The sequence below is a fragment of the Lissotriton helveticus genome, chromosome 1_1 (assembly GCF_964261635.1).
Source record: "Lissotriton helveticus chromosome 1_1, aLisHel1.1, whole genome shotgun sequence".
Lineage (NCBI taxonomy): Eukaryota > Metazoa > Chordata > Amphibia > Caudata > Salamandridae > Lissotriton > Lissotriton helveticus.
Window position 1 is genome coordinate 226770151 of NC_136057.1, and position 17654 is coordinate 226787804.

The 17654-nt window shown below is 44.8% G+C and overlaps 1 long non-coding RNA gene across 1 annotated transcript in view; it reads left to right on the top strand.

Annotated features, from left to right (window-relative positions):
* Positions 1-16923, top strand: part of LOC144768635 (uncharacterized) — a 104616-nt gene extending 87693 nt beyond the window's left edge. Inside the window, exon 3 of the long non-coding RNA XR_013598590.1 lies at positions 16849-16923. This is a non-coding gene — a long non-coding RNA (uncharacterized LOC144768635). The remainder of the gene's footprint in view (positions 1-16848) is intronic.
* The last annotated feature ends 731 nt before the right edge of the window (positions 16924-17654 follow it).

The following is a 17654-nucleotide window of genomic DNA, read 5'->3' on the forward strand; positions in this document are numbered from 1 at the left end:
GTCTGCATTTGACCTCGATCCTGGGTCCAAGCTGTGGGAATGCCTATTGAAACTGGGAATGCCTGCAGTTCTTGTGCGACTTTTAGTGAATTTACATGCCCACACTTTTGCACAAGTACGTTGGGGTAAGCCTGGGGAGGTCAAGGATAGATTTCCAGTTGCCAAAGGTGTTGGACAAGGGTGTGTTTTGGCCCCTACTTTGTTTTCCCTATTTATTAATGGGGTCACCAATTATTTTGTGAACCACCCCACGGATGCTCCTACACTGGCGGGGATGAAAGTACCTCTGCTCATGTTCGCGGACGACACCCTGTTAATATCCAAGACGAGGCAGTGCCTCCAGCAGGCCCTGTCAAGATTTGAGTTGTTTTGCCGCGAGCATGAGCTGGAGGTTAACGTATCCAAAACAAAGTTTATGTTGCTGAGAGGTACATCTCCAACTGCTGCCAGGGTTACAATGGGTCAGAAAAGGGGGTGGTGATGAACAGAGTGCCTGAATTAAGCAGACCACTCTTACCCAGTCCAAAGATCAGGGCTTGATCCATCACCGTTTTTTAGCTCACTGCACGATCCCAGCTCAGAACTTGGCTATATGCAAATTAGTCTGTTCCTGTCCCAGTGCATGATGGGAACAGGGCAAACCAAACTACCAAGCCAATTCTTGTACTGGGAAGGAAACAAGCTTCCGGAGACCGGTTTCTGCCATTTCAGGCGTCGTCGGCCCAGCTTGCTTGAATCCTGATGGTGCAATGAGCAAGGGACTCACATCTGAGTATACCCTTCCACGCTTATGGTGGACAAAATGATTCAGAAAAGGGGGTGGTGATGAACAGAGTGCCTGAATTAAGCAGACCACTCTTACCCAGTCCAAAGATCAGGGCTTGATCCATCACCGTTTTTTAGCTCACTGCACCATCCCAGCTCAGAACTTGGCTATATGCAAATTAGTCTGCTCCTGTCCCAGTGCATGATGGGAACAGGGCAAACCAAACTACCAAGCCAATTCTTGTACTGGGAAGGAAACAAGCTTCCGGGGACCGGTTTCTGCCATTTCAGGCGTCGTCGGCCCGGCTTGCTTGAATCCTGATGGTGCAATGAGCAGGGGACTCACATCTGAGTATACCCTTCCACGCTTATGGTGGACAAAATGATTCAGAAAAGGGGGTGGTGATGAACAGAGTGCCTGAATTAAGCAGACCACTCTTACCCAGTCCAAAGATCAGGGCTTGATCCATCACCGTTTTTTAGCTCACTGCACCATCCCAGCTCAGAACTTGGCTATATGCAAATTAGTCTGTTCCTGTCCCAGTGCATGATGGGAACAGGGCAAACCAAACTACCAAGCCAATTCTTGTACTGGGAAGGAAACAAGCTTCTGGGGACTGGTTTCTGCCATTTCAGGCATCGTCGGCCCGGCTTGCTTGAATCCTGATGGTGCAATGAGCAAGGGACTCACATCTGAGTATACCCTTCCATGCTTATGGTGGACAAAATGATTCAGAAAAGGGGGTGGTGATGAACAGAGTGCCTGAATTAAGCAGACCACTCTTACCCAGTCCAAAGATCAGGGCTTGATCCATCACCGTTTTTTAGCTCACTGCACCATCCCAGCTCAGAACTTGGCTATATGCAAATTAGTCTGTTCCTGTCCCAGTGCATTATGGGAACATGGCAAACCAAACTACCAAGCCAATTCTTGTACTGGGAAGGAAACAAGCTTCCGGGGACCGGTTTCTGCCATTTCAGGCATCGTCGGCCCGGCCTGCTTGAATCCTGATGGTGCAATGAGAAAGGGACTCACATCTGAGTATACCCTTCCACGCTTATGGTGGACAAAATGATTCAGAAAAGGGGGTGGTGATGAACAGAGTGCCTGAATTAAGCAGACCACTCTTACCCAGTCCAAACATGAGTCCCTTGCTCACTGCTCCATCAGGATTCAAGCAAGCTGGGCCGACGACGCCTGAAATTGCAGAAACTGGTCCCTGGAAACTTGTCTCCTTTCTGGTGAAGAATTGGCTTGGTAGTTTGGTCTGCCCTGTTCCCATGATGCACTGGGCCAGGGACAGACTAATTTGCATATAGCCAGGTTCTGAGCTCGGATGGGGCAGTGAGCTAAATAACGGTGATGGATCAAGCCCTGATCTTTGGACTTGGTAAGAGTGGTCTGCTTAATTCAGACACTCTGTTCATCACCACCCCCTTTTCTGAATCGTTTATGGCCACTATAGGTGTGGCAGGGTATACTCAGACATGAGTCCCTTGCTCACTGCTCCATCAGGATTCAAGCAAGCCGGGCCGACGACGCCTGAAATGGCAGAAACCGGTCCCCGGGAGCTTGTCTCCTTTCTGGTGAAGAATTGGCTTGGTAGTTTGGTCTGCCCTGTTCCCATGATGCACTGGGCCAGGGACAGACTAATTTGCATATAGCCAGGTTCTGAGCTGGGATGGGGCAGTGAGCTAAATAACGGTGATGGATCAAGCCCTGATCTTTGGACTGGGTAAGAGTGGTCTGCTTAATTCAGACACTCTGTTCATCACCACCCCCTTTTCTGAATCGTTTTTGGCCACTATAGGTGTGGCAGGGTATACTCAGACATGAGTCCCTTGCTCACTGCTCCATCAGGATTCAAGCAAGCCGGGCCGACGACGCCTGAAATGGCAGAAACCGGTCCCGGGAAGCTTGTCTCCTTTCTGGTGAAGAATTGGCTTGGTAGTTTGGTCTGCTCTGTTCCCATGATGCACTGGGCCAGGGACAGACTAATTTGCATATAGCCAGGTTCTGAGCTGGGATGGGGCAGTGAGCTAAATAACGGTGATGGATCAAGCCCTGATCTTTGGACTGGGTAAGAGTGGTCTGCTTAATTCAGACACTCTGTTCATCACCACCCCCTTTTCTGAATCGTTTTTGGCCACTATAGGTGTGGCAGGGTATACTCAGACATGAGTCCCTTGCTCACTGCTCCATCAGGATTCAAGCAAGCCGGGCCGACGACGCCTGAAATGGCAGAAACCGGTCCCCGGAAGCTTGTCTCCTTTCTGGTGAAGAATTGGCTTGGTAGTTTGGTCTGCCCTGTTCCCATGATGCACTGGGCCAGGGACAGACTAATTTGCATATAGCCAGGTTCTGAGCTGGGATGGGGCAGTGAGCTAAATAACGGTGATGGATCAAGCCCTGATCTTTGGACTGGGTAAGAGTGGTCTGCTTAATTCAGACACTCTGTTCATCACCACCCCCTTTTCTGAATCGTTTTTGGCCACTATAGGTGTGGCAGGGTATACTCAGACATGAGTCCCTTGCTCACTGCTCCATCAGGATTCAAGCAAGCCGGGCCGACGACGACTGAAATGGCAGAAACCGGTCCCCGGAAGCTTGTCTCCTTTCTGGTGAAGAATTGGCTTGGTAGTTTGGTCTGCCCTGTTCCCATGATGCACTGGGCCAGGGACAGACTAATTTGCATATAGCCAGGTTCTGAGCTGGGATGGGGCAGTGAGCTAAATAACGGTGATGGATCAAGCCCTGATCTTTGGACTGGGTAAGAGTGGTCTGCTTAATTCAGACACTCTGTTCATCACCACCCCCTTTTCTGAATCGTTTTTGGCCACTATAGGTGTGGCAGGGTATACTCAGACATGAGTCCCTTGCTCACTGCTCCATCAGGATTCAAGCAAGCCTGGCCGACGACGCCTGAAATGGCAGAAACTGGTCCCCGGAAGCTTGTCTCCTTTCTGGTGAAGAATTGGCTTGGTAGTTTGGTCTGCCCTGTTCCCATGATGCACTGGGCCAGGGACAGACTAATTTGCATATAGCCAGGTTCTGAGCTGGGATGGGGCAGTGAGCTAAATAACAGGTGATGGATCAAGCCCTGATCTTTGGACTGGGTAAGAGTGGTCTGCTTAATTCAGACACTCTGTTCATCACCACCCCCTTTTCTGAATCGTTTTTGGCCACTATAGGTGTGGCAGGGTATACTCAGACATGAGTCCCTTGCTCACTGCTCCATCAGGATTCAAGCAAGCCGGGCCGACGACGACTGAAATGGCAGAAACCGGTCCCCGGAAGCTTGTCTCCTTTCTGGTGAAGAATTGGCTTGGTAGTTTGGTCTGCCCTGTTCCCATGATGCACTGGGCCAGGGACAGACTAATTTGCATATAGCCAGGTTCTGAGCTGGGATGGGGCAGTGAGCTAAATAACGGTGATGGATCAAGCCCTGATCTTTGGACTGGGTAAGAGTGGTCTGCTTAATTCAGACACTCTGTTCATCACCACCCCCTTTTCTGAATCGTTTTTGGCCACTATAGGTGTGGCAGGGTATACTCAGACATGAGTCCCTTGCTCACTGCTCCATCAGGATTCAAGCAAGCCGGGCCGACGACGCCTGAAATGGCAGAAACTGGTCCCCGGAAGCTTGTCTCCTTTCTGGTGAAGAATTGGCTTGGTAGTTTGGTCTGCCCTGTTCCCATGATGCACTGGGCCAGGGACAGACTAATTTGCATATAGCCAGGTTCTGAGCTGGGATGGGGAAGTGAGCTAAATAACGGTGATGGATCAAGCCCTGATCTTTGGACTGGGTAAGAGTGGTCTGCTTAATTCAGACACTCTGTTCATCACCACCCCCTTTTCTGAATCGTTTTTGGCCACCATAGGTGTGGCAGGGTATACTCAGACATGAGTCCCTTGCTCACTGCTCCATCATTATTCAAGCAAGCCGGGCCGACGACGCCTGAAATGGCAGAAACCGGTCCCCGGAAGCTTGTCTCCTTTCTGGTGAAGAATTGGCTTGGTAGTTTGGTCTGCCCTGTTCCCATGATGCACTGGGCCAGGGACAGACTAATTTGCATATAGCCAGGTTCTGAGCTGGGATGGGGCAGTGAGCTAAATAACGGTGATGGATCAAGCCCTGATCTTTGGACTGGGTAAGAGTGGTCTGCTTAATTCAGACACTCTGTTCATCACCACCCCCTTTTCTGAATCGTTTTTGGCCACTATAGGTGTGGCAGGGTATACTCAGACATGAGTCCCTTGCTCACTGCTCCATCAGGATTCAAGCAAGCCGGGCCGACGACGCCTGAAATGGCAGAAACCGGTCCCCGGAAGCTTGTCTCCTTTCTGGTGAAGAATTGGCTTGGTAGTTTGGTCTGCTCTGTTCCCATGATGCACTGGGCCAGGGACAGACTAATTTGCATATAGCCAGGTTCTGAGCTGGGATGGGGCAGTGAGCTAAATAACGGTGATGGATCAAGCCCTGATCTTTGGACTGGGTAAGAGTGGTCTGCTTAATTCAGACACTCTGTTCATCACCACCCCCTTTTCTGAATCGTTTTTGGCCACTATAGGTGTGGCAGGGTATACTCAGACATGAGTCACTTGCTCACTGCTCCATCAGGATTCAAGCAAGCCGGGCCGACGACGCCTGAAATGGCAGAAACCGGTCCCCGGAAGCTTGTCTCCTTTCTGGTGAAGAATTGGCTTGGTAGTTTGGTCTGCCCTGTTCCCATGATGCACTGGGCCAGGGACAGACTAATTTGCATATAGCCAGGTTCTGAGCTGGGATGGGGCAGTGAGCTAAATAACGGTGATGGATCAAGCCCTGATCTTTGGACTGGGTAAGAGTGGTCTGCTTAATTCAGACACTCTGTTCATCACCACCCCCTTTTCTGAAGGGTTACAATGGGTGGCACCACCCTTGAGCAGACTACGTTATTCACATACTTAGGTGTCACTTTTAGTGAAAACCTTAGTTGGAAACCACAAGTCGAGCTCTTGGCACTAAAACATGCGCAAATAGGAGGAGCCCTCCTCAAAGAACATAAAAGTTCTTACACCCGGCCAATGTCCCCGCTCATGAAAATCTATGGCACACAAATTTTGCCCTCTGTTCTGTATGAAGCAGAGCTCTGGGGCTTCAGTAATCTGGATCCCCTAAAGGTAGCCCAAAATAAATTTCTCAGGGCGGCGATTGGTCTACCGAAATCAACTCCGCGCATCCCGCTCTTGTACGACCTAGGGTGCCAACCAGTGGAAGACCTAGCGAGATTCAGACCCCTAGCATTTTGGCGGCGCTTGTGGACCACACCAGAGCTACTGCTCTACGCCAAAGCATGTCTAGAGGTAAGGGATATCCTGGGTTCTGACAATATAGGATGGTTCAAAGGGGTAAGATCTACTCTGTGCGCCATGGGGCTTGGTAATTTATGGCATAACCCTGACTCGGCCACCTTTCCTCCCAAAAAAGAGCTGAGAAATCTATACTGGGAATGGGTTGTTGGTAAAAGTCACTCGGCAATGACAGGAAGTTCCCTAACAATGACATTTGTTCTTCTGAAGGATGTCTCTTCCTTTGAAAAGTACAGGGATGTCATCACCAAGCCCCTGGATCGCAAACTTTTCCATCAACTGAGAGTTGGCTCGTTACCACTGAGGTGCCTAACTACATCATGGGGTAAGGGATGGCCAGAGCACTGCCCACTGTGTATCAGGCAGGGTGAAACTGTGTGTCATTTTCTCTTTGTATGCCCCCTGTAAGTTGCCCCTAGAAAAAAGTGGCTACATCCACTATGTAGAAGTCTGGGCACTCGTTCAGGATCTACAGCCTGTAGAATCCTAAAATCTGATCTATCGTCCTTGATAGTAATAGGGGTTGCAAAATATCTTGGTTGGGCTTGGATTCTATGCTTGAGGTTGATTAACTCGCATCAAGGACCCAGTTAAATAAGCTACAAGGTCCCAATTAGACTGTGTCACCCTGTAATAACTGTTTTTTTTAAATAATGTTTAACTTTTAAATCTGCAAATGAAGTTGTGTATAAACGATTTAATTCTGTCTTAGTTCATGTTTTTAACTTCATATTAAGTTATTTTTTTAAACAACTATCCGTGCACTTTAGAAATTGAGACATAATGTTGGATGTGTAGCATGTCTTTTAAGATGAACAATCGAATAAAGACTTCTTTTGACTTGACTTGACACAGAAGTCCATGTCCAAGGTTAGACTTACCGATACTAAATTGTTGTATTCAAAGTCCTTTCTAGACAGGTTAGCTGTAGAGGGCTACGAGCTATGGAAGGAAAGCATTGACCTTAAATCTGTTTGGGGTTCTAAAAGTTGGCAGGTACAAGGCACGGAGGCTTTGCACCGTGCATGTCTCATCCCAAATCATATGTTGTTTTTCAATTCTACAGTTTCTCAAACCACATACTTTGGATTGGCTACTTCTAAAAAATTAAATACACCTACTGTCCCTGATTTAAAAGAATATTCTGGTTGGAATAATATTACACAGTTTTCCATTAGGGAATTGCAAGCTCTATTGCAAAATGCGTCCTTTAACATTTCCAGTTTGGATCCAAAAGGTTGGCTGATGTGGCACAGAAGTTCTGATTCCTGCCAACGTAATTTTCTGGGTTTAGCTAATGGGTTTACACAAGTCAGGCCTGATCCCCGTTTTGATACTGACCATTCTGTCACCACTTATTCAGTAGGCAAAATATGTCAGACTTGGCTGAAACATTCTACCTTGGCTGCGGTTAAGCTGCATCTATCCAAGCTCACTGATGATGTAGATTTAAACGATTTCATAAAAGGCCCGGCTAGTGGTAGATTTAAAAGATGGATATATGCGATTTACAATGAAATCTGGAAGACGTCACAAATTGAGGCTGCTACACGCCTTAGAGCTATTGATCAAGATAATTTAGAAAAAGTACTTACAGTTGTGGAGAACAGTATTATCATGCTTTCTTCCCGCATTTACACGTTAAATAACATTGTGTCTTATGTTGTTGATATTGTGCAAGATGAAGTGTCTATGTTATACCATGGTAAGAATCAATTGCGTTCCATTATGCAATTTGCGTGGACCCTGCAGACGCTTAAGTCTGGTAAGGTGCCTTGGACTTACATGAACGTGTCCTCTCTCTTTGCCCCTTTTGAATTTGACTGACAAGCAGCGCATGCTTTCAATGCGAGATGCATCTTTTTCCATGTTACAAATTGAGAGATTGGAGTCTTTGCCATTCTCTGTGGCAGAAGCCACTGCTGCGACGTGGCTTATCCACGGGTTGATTACATTACCATTTGCTTTGTACTAATTTACAAATTGTATGCGATATATCGCGATAGGCAGATATGAACCACTAGGTAGTTCGTTTCTGCATGAGGCCTGGTCACTTCCATTCACTTATCGATGCCTGAAAGACGAGAAAGAAGTTTATCTTAAAGGGGAGGAGTGCACAGAAACACCAGATCACTCATTAATATGTAGACACATCCAATTGCACGGTTCTTGTAACCAGGACCGGCCCAATTTAGCCTGTGTGTTGAAAGGTACTCCAGTTCCCGCAATCGTTCCTACTTTCACATTACTGGCAAACGGCAGTTATTTACTTTTGAATAACTTATTTATTTTATTTTATTTATTTTGAAAGTTTTATATAGCGCGAACAGGATCCTTGCAGATATCAGAGCGCTTTACAAAGCAGGGAATACCAACAAGAGAGTGAGGAGCAAGTCATTAGGGAGTAAAATAGAACAGGTACAACAATAATGCAAATATTACTAATAACTGTGTGCATAAATAGTCAAATAAATCAATAATACAGGTAAAACACATAGTCATAGGGATCGAGCAAAATAATACAGATCGGTGCAGAGTCTTTACAGATCCAAATTAGTAGGTCAGGTGTATTTGGCCATGAGAATAGCTTTTACTTCTTTCTTAAAAAGGGTGATGGAGGAGATGAGCCTGGTTTCAGGAGGGAGTGAGTTCCAGATCCTGGGTGCCATTCCTGAGAAAGAGCGTTTATAGGTTTTTTCCTTCCGGAATCTTCGAGGTTTTAGTAGAAGATTCTTTGTGGCTCTAGTGTGTCTAGAGCCGCCAGAGATTGACAGCTTCTGTGTGAGGTATCCGGGAGAGCTCAGGTGTAGAGCCTTGTGTGTCATGCAGGCTATTTTCAGATGTATTCTAGCTTCAAAAGGCAGCCAGTCCAAGGATCTAAAGTCAGGGGAGATATGCGAGTGTTTTTTTGACCCAGTGATGAGTCTTGCTGCAGCGTTTAGAGAAGCTCTTAAGGGTGCAGTAGTCGTTAGCGGGAGACCGCAGAGGGCGATGCTGCCGTATTCTATTCGCGGGATTACTAGTGCCTGTACTGCAGTTTGGAAGTCTTTGGCTGGCAGGAAGGGTTTAAGTTTCCTCAGGGTATTGATTTGGAAGTTCGCTCCCTTAGTAGCCTTGCTGATATGATGCTGCATGTTGAGATTGGAGTCGAGAGTTATGCCTAGAGATTTTGCTGAATCAACTATGGTGGGTTGGACATTGAGTGCAGTTAGCTGTTTAAGCCAGGTTTGAATGGTAGAGATCTTCGAGGGATGTGAGATCAGAAGGAACTCTGTTTTCAGAGCGTTGAGTTTGAGATGATTATCGGCAAGCCAGGATTGGGTGTTTCTGATTGTTGAGTTCAGGAGTAGATTGTCATTGGGGGATTGTAATTTGAGATATAGTTGGGTGTCATCTGCGTACATGTGAAAAAGTACATTGGATGCTTGTAGCAAGGTGGTGAGAGGTTCCATAACTAGGTTGAACAAAGTTGGTGATAGGGAGGATCCTTGGGTGACGCCTAGCGAAACAGGTATATGTGAGGACATCAGGTTGTTACTCTTGAATTTCTGCGACCTGTTGTGTAAAAAGGAGGTGAACCACTTGAGAACAGTCCCAGATATACCCATTCTTGTGTTCAAGAGTTCGAGTAAATTCTCATGTTTGACAGTGTCGAATGCTGAAGAGAGATCAAGAAGGATGAGGAGGCAGGTATCATTTTGATCTAGGATTTGAAGGGCGTCCTCAATTATGTGAGTCATAGCAGTTTCAGTACTGTGTCCTGCTCGGAAGCCTGATTGATGAGGGTTGAGGAGGTCAAACTGATAAATGTGTTTAGTCAGTTGTAGTTGTGCGCATTTTTCCAATAGTTTGGCGAGAGTGGGAATATTGGTAATGGGACGGTAGTTGTTTAGGTCGAAAGGGTCGGCGGTAGGTTTCTTTAGTAAAGGTGTGACTTGTCCAACTTTGAGGGAGTCTGGGATGGTTCCTTGTTGGAGCGAGCTGTTGATAATTTTAGTTCAGAGTGGAAGGAGCAAAGGGGTGAAATCTTTGACAGCGTTAGCAGGGAGGGGATCCGTGAGGTGATTGGAAGGTTTCCAGGTGCTGAGCAATTTGCCTATTTCTTCTTCTGAATAGGTGTCAAAGGAAGACCATGTAGCATTGTTTTTTGGTTCGGTGGGTGTTATACAGTTGGGTGTGGCGAAGAGGCTTGCGTCATTGCGGAGATCACTCTTTATGTTGTCAGTTTTTTGGGTAAAGAAAGCGGCGAAGTCTTCACAGGAGGGTGCTTCGCATAGAGTACTTAGAGGTTGGGGTTGTTCCTTGGCTTGTGTTCTGATTAGCTCAAACAGTTTTCTTGGACGATTTTTTGCTTGGTCAAGCTGGAGGCTGAAAAAGTTTGCTTTTGAGCGCTTTATTTTCCTGAAGTAGGCGTTTCTCTTTTTTTTCAGGATTTTCAGGTGCAGTGCAGAGGGAGCTGGTCATCCAGGTGCGCTGTGCCATTCGCATGGCTCGTCTATCTTCATTGAGACTCCCATCGTACCATGGATTGGAGATTTTAGCGGAGACTCTTTTTAGCTGCATGGGAGCAGCCTCGTTAATTATTGAGGTCATGCCGTTGAGATAATGGTCAGTCAAGGATTGGACATCTGTAGCGCCCGTAGGAGGGAGCAGGAGGTCGCGGCTGTTCGGGGGTAGGGAGTATGGGTTGAGTTTTTTCAGATCTCTTTTCCAGATTTTAGGTCTGGAGGATTGACCCGTGTTGAGTTCGACTTTTTCATTGATGAAGAATGTGACAATATGATGGTCTGACCAGTCACATAACGAAGACTGTTGTGGGTTAAATAGAGCTATCGCTTACATGGTAACAGTATCAGAACGTGTGGTGTGTTGCAAAAACGTTCTGTATCCTCCTACACATGGGAATTCAGATGTTTCCATCTGGCCGTGAATCCCAACCTTGACTGCAGAGTTCAATGGTATGAGTAGAATAAGAGCCCTTTTGTCTCAGAAAGAGGTGGCCCTGAGTTCGGCTCAAGAAACATTTGTCCTTCACATAGCTAACACGCGCACAGAAGTGCAAGCGCTATGAAATACTGATTTGCCATTGCATTTCAGCAAGCTGGTTCATCAAATCTTTAATGCCTCCTCCACTTCTGGCCTGGCACCTTTTTTTTAAATAGTTAGCAGTGGTCTTGTGACTTCGTTTGAGAAAATATTTGGAGTCATCCCTGCTTTCTTTCATTCTATATTTTAAAGCCTGTTTGGTGGCTTTCCGGTTTTGCTGGCGCTGGCTGCAGGCGTTCTGGTGATATTTTGTTTTATTAAAAATGGATGCCCGTCCTGTGTTAGAAGCCGCACAGCCCCACCTGGCACTGTTCCGCAACCGGATCCTTGAATACCATGGCACACTGCCGCTTGCGACCTTAAGCACGGCATTTGGATTATCGTTTCGATTTTCCTATTTCACATGTGTCCAGCCTGTGTTTCATTGCCTGAGCTGCGATTTCGACTGGGCCCTTGATTTGAGTCTCTGCAAGACGGTGTCTCCTGACGTCGATTTTTATCACCTGATGAGTCCCGTAGTTACTCACGAGTTGGTTTGTTCTGGCGAAAGGATTATGGCCTTTGTAGCGATGCATTGACTAATGGGTCATTGGAACATTCTCGCAGCAGCACAAGATTTCTTGGCACAGAGCTATATTGAGAACCCACCGAGTTGTCCTCTGATGATGCTGGAGGAGCACGTATGTTCTTTCCCACTAATGAATTCGATGGCTGAACTGTTTTCGTATGATGATAGTGATTTCATGCTGGAGGCTGTTGCTGCATATTTTGCATATTCAGTCCTGTCCCAAAAGCCTTCGAAACTTTTGCTGATAGCCCGTTCATGATTACATATCTTTTTGGACCTTTTGTGTACACATTTTTTTTTTACAAACCGAGACCTATTGACTTGAGTGAAAGTGAGCCATAAGATTGCCATGTTGTGAACTTTTTAATTGGCCTCAATAAGGCCTTTTCACCAGATTTTGAAATTTGACCTAGCTCATTATTATTGAGCTCTGCTTTCATGATGTGCCCCTATTCTGGTCTTATCATTCATTATTTTTAACCCTGGGCGAAGCACTACGCTACGCTCGCGGAGTTTGCGAAGTTTGCGCAACTTCGCACTACGCGAGCTGCACGTAGCACAGTGCGAACACGCGTAGCGCAGTGGTCATTTTTTGCTTGTTCGCGGTCCTGAACGTCATGTTCGAGGCGGCGAGCAAGCAAAATGACATCCCAGCGAGATTCTCAACGCGGGGAGGTCAGGTTTCTCATTGTGAGTGGTTGCGCATGCTCACGACCACTCTCAATGAGAAACTACCTGTTCGCGTTGAGAAAGCTGCCGCTCGAGTAATAATCTACTCGAGCAGCAGATAACTACAGCTCGCACTGTGCAAGACGCCGTTTTCAATGCTTGCACAGTGCCGGATGCTTGTCCGCACTGTGCAATCATTCAAAACGCATCTTGCACAGTGCGAACATGCTACTACGCAAGTTGCGTAGTGCTACGTGAGTTCGCGTAGTGCGAAGTGCACTTTGCTTAGCTTCGCGTAGCTTCGCATAGCGCTACTTCGCGAACTACGCCCAGGGTTAATTATTTTGTCCGTGCTCGGATCATTGGGGGGGGTGTCATTTAGTTACTGCTTACCTATATACCGTGTTAAGTTAGCATGAGCTTATTAATTGTTTAAACGCCATTTTTCCTTTTGCTGCTTTTGCGCACGACACATAATTGTTATTTTAGCTTTCAACCTAGAAGAGCGTTGTGATTTACATGAGAATAATATGTTATTGCTCTGATATCAGCTTTGCTTGGTAAAATATGTCTGTACAGTGAGTGCTAAAGCCTCCAAGGATAACTCGACACAATGTTGTTGTGAGGTCTGATCTTCGCACCTTCCTAGACATAACATGAATGCAGCTGCTGCCAAAATCTGGCATTACGCGCGTTTTATATTGCTTTGCTTAGAGCACACGATACACACTTGATGGTGCTTCGCATGCAGAGAGCTGGTGGAAGATGATGTGATCCTCTGACACTGAGATCTTGAGGTTTGGGCCCGCCCTGCTAAAACCCAAACAGACCTTCATAGATATAATATCCTAAGCTAGTTAGGGAGGGTGAGAATTAGGTGTTGTTAACTCCTATTCATTACAGCATTTTAGCATGCTGTCACCTTTTGCTTTCTATGGACTAGTAACTATGCTGATAACTTTGTTTCTTATAATATTTTTGCTTGTATTATATAAGATACTGCGTTTGAGATCCCTGCATTAGTAAATAAATATTTCAAATATGCACGTGTCCTCTTTTACTCCATGTTCTGGTTTGAAATGATTGTATAACGAAAGAGTGTTCATGTGTTCCACGATACCTGAGGTATTCTAAGTTCATGTTCTGGTTTGTCTAAACATTGGGAGTTTGTTATGACCAATGAGACACTGTAGCTAGCTCGGTAAGGGGATTTTGGGTACTGAGGTGAGTTTTGGGCCATCCTAATTCACTGAGGTTCCAAATCTCTATGCACAGTTCTGTAGGAGAACGGAATTCCCGCTACACATCCATACGACCAAACTCACAGAACAGTTGACAGAACATGTGGGACATTCGCTGGTCCCCACCTACACAACATGGATGTTGGAAATCCAATTGTAGTGGCACACAAGATTAAGTGGATGAGCCAAACACATCTTGCTGCACACAGAGAGGCTGCAATTCCCAAAAGAGCCTGTTGTTGTGATGTCCCACACAATGTCAACCCGTGGCATCCGCAATGTGTCAGGGGCAAGGTTTACACACATTGATGCCTTCACCAGAGTCCACACTCCACTACAGATGACTGTCAAGAAGGGTGATTGTCATGTCATGGGAGTGGTGCAACATGTAATTGATCCATGGTGATGAGACATGTATGCATTGTACTACAACATGCACAGAAACAGTTCCCACACATTCCCAAAGCGTACCAACACCAAAAAGCCTGTTTGGATCTCTTACCTGAACTGAGTTTTGCACATGTCCGTGCATGGAATACTGATTCAGCCCACGTTGCAATCATCATGAGGAATAGTAGGAGTAGAAAGATGGCACGAACGGACAACAGGCACAGCAACCCGGGAATGACATACACACAAGAGGTCACCGGTAAAAGAAATTGCAATTGACAAGGGCAGTTACAAAACATGAACAATGTAGGACACATGCAAATCTCAAAGAAAGTCATAGAGCATTACTGTGTGGTCTAACATCAGCACTCGCGTGGCACATCAGAACACACATCAAAGTCACTTTGCATACAGTCAGCTGGACACACACATTGCAACACATGCCACTCAATGCTACAAGCTTGCTCACTCATACCCTGTGACTCACAATTAAGAGAAGAAGTTGCATATGAGCTGACTCTGGATATCATCCTCCTCCTCCTCATCACTTGCAACATGTCAAAGCCCTTGATCCTCAACGGGTGGATGTTCCTGCTCCTCAGGATCCAGGATGAGCGGCACTGCCTTCTCAACTGCCATGTTGTGCAGAACGCAGCACACAATGAAGATCTTACAGACCTTGTCCGGTGCATGTGGGAGGGATCCGCGGTCTTATCGAGGCACCGCAATCGGCTCTTCAGGAGGCCAAACGTCCTCTCAATCACTTGCCTTGTCTGCCCGTGAGCATTATTGTACCTCTGATCTGCAGCTGTTCTTGGGTTGCGGAGAGGTGTCATTAGCCATGGCATGTTGGGATATCCCGAGTCCCCTACATAGATACATCATGTAAATAAGTGGGTGAGGAGATGCCGTAAGAGCAAAAGATACTGAAACACACAGGGCCAACAGAGTTTACCCACCAACAAGACTTGTCCGCTCGTTGCGCAACTACAGCATCATTTATGGCACCCTGCTACGCCTTGATGAATGCATCATATGCTGATCCTGGAAAACGTGCACAAACGTGGGAAATCAGCATGTTAGCAAGACACACCACGAGGGCATTTATCGAATGGTAATGTTTACGATTGCGGTAAGCCTGCCCCTGTGCCTGTGGTTGCACCAAAGCCACATGTGTCCCATCAATGGACCCAATTACATGTGGCATCACTCCCAGGGCATAGAAATCACTCTTGACATCTCTCAACTTTTCAGGAGTCGGAAATTTGATGAACTCATCAATGTGCTCCAACATGGCTGCCAAAACAGTTTGCTTACCTCAGATTCAGAGAACAATCTACATCACGGCGTGTTTAAAAGAATTTGGTTTATTTCAAGTAGGTACGTAGTGATATTATTCTGGCTATATGCCTGCCGTTCTAAAGAAACATCTTACAAACGAAATTAGGTGAACAATGTTTCCTTTCTCCCTTTTTTCTTGTCGAACAGTATTCATTTTTCTTATTTTGTCGCGACCAGGAAGTAGAAAAATTTGAATGTGTACTAAGGTAAACTTCTATATTATGCATCTGCTTGTAATTTAGTTTAACATTTCAGTTGAAAGCTGTTTATTGGACTCAGTTAGATTCTGTCCTTTTTATCTACACCTTTCAGACACATGCGAGTTTCGCCTTATCCATTTTGCCATAATCAACATCGTGATTACCGGCTAGAAACCTTCTAATGTACATTCTTCAGTAGACATTTATAAGAATTGTTCTTCATTGGTCATATGTCTCATGGAATTATTAGTTCCCTATAGGGTTGTATATGAACAAATTATACTTGAAATTAAATTCAAGTGACCGCCTATACTTCTTCAGAAAATTGATTAGATAAAAGAGCTATTGATATCTGTCGAATGTTGTAATCTAAGCTTTGACTATAAATAGTAAAATAAGTAGATGTTAAGCACTTTTTCACAATACAATAACCGTTAAGTAGTGGTTCTTACAAAATAGCATCATAGCATATGATTCCTGCTCTAATATATCAAATAACGAATAGCTTCCAGTTTGATTTAATAAATACGATCTTCATTTTTAGAAACGATCTTGCAGATAGTATCTACACTAAAAAGGCCTTGCCTATAAGAAGCCACATCACTGCATTTCAAAATTGAAATACATTCTGTATAACCAGAATACCTGGAATTGTAAGTTTCTAAACTATCGTATTTTTATAATTAATTTAGCTTGGTCAGTTTAATTTATGGGAATATTCCTCATAGGGAATAAAAATAATTGTGTCATTTCTCCTTCCCTTTTCCTTAGTTAAAATCGTTTTTATGTTCACAGACGACAACCCTATCTTGCATCTTTTATTAACTGCTATTGCAGTAAGTATATCAGATAACAGCATATATAAGAATATTTATCGAAATGGACTTTCTAAAACGATATCAGACATTAAAGTTAGTCTATCAATATGAAGGCTCGATAGGTGACTGTATCACTTTCCTTATTTTAATTGTGTTTAAAGTAATCCAACCCCCACCCACATCATTATGTTTGAGTATTCCCTTTAACGTTTTGAAAGATAATGAGCAATGCAATAAGTATGTTGAATGTGAAAACAAAGTTTATGTAATAGGTATATGCTATATGTTTATTTAAGTGATATAAGGAGACATTTGTTGACAAAATAGTTGACTTTATTTAGTGACTGAATTTTAATAAAATAGTAATATGTTATAAAATAGTAATATGTTATAAACTTTTGTATGAATTGTTAAAGTAGGTGTCTTATGCTGTTTTTTCAATATTTTTTGTTATCAGATAATTCGTGGCTACTCCAGAAGAAGGCGCTGGTCGCCGAAACGCGTGTCGACAATTTTTAAATTGTATTGTGAGATTATGTAATGTTGACTTAATTGATTTCTGTAGTTGATTGGTTACATTTGAGACTCAATTTTTTAATTGTGTTTCATTTTTTATGTCAATAAAATTTAAGTCACTAATTTTATGCCTTATAGTAATTTTCGCTCCTTTGTCACTTTTCTCATGAGTACCAAGTTTTGAATTGCCTAGGTGGTTACATTTAATGAGTTGTTTATGCCTGGCCTAGGAATCGCTATATCTATGTTCTCCTTGTTAACTATAAATAAGGTTGTCATCCCATCCAGACAGCTGACTGCAAGGCACACGCACAGGTCACAAGGAATGTCAAATGTACATATCAAACACATTGCGATTAAGGTGTACAAGTGATAACAAAACAACACAGCCATTGACACGACACAGGCTTGTATGCCTGGTAAAATATGATGTCTGATGCACACAGACCCAACAGCTGTGGGAATCCACATGTGGCATGGTGTGAGTAGATGTGAAACCATTCCCATCTCAATACAGACCCATGTTAGATGCATCAACAGCAGATGCAGTTTACAGAACACAAACATCAAGCTCAATATAACACATGACACACACCTGACATAGTCACAAATTGTCATGCTGAGCATGACATGTCATTTGATAAAGTGCCCCAGTCCCTGGCATCAATGTACAGATGCCAGTAGTGATGACTATGCCATCCCAGTGTTGCTGTGCATGACAAAATCTGACTAATGATACACATGTGA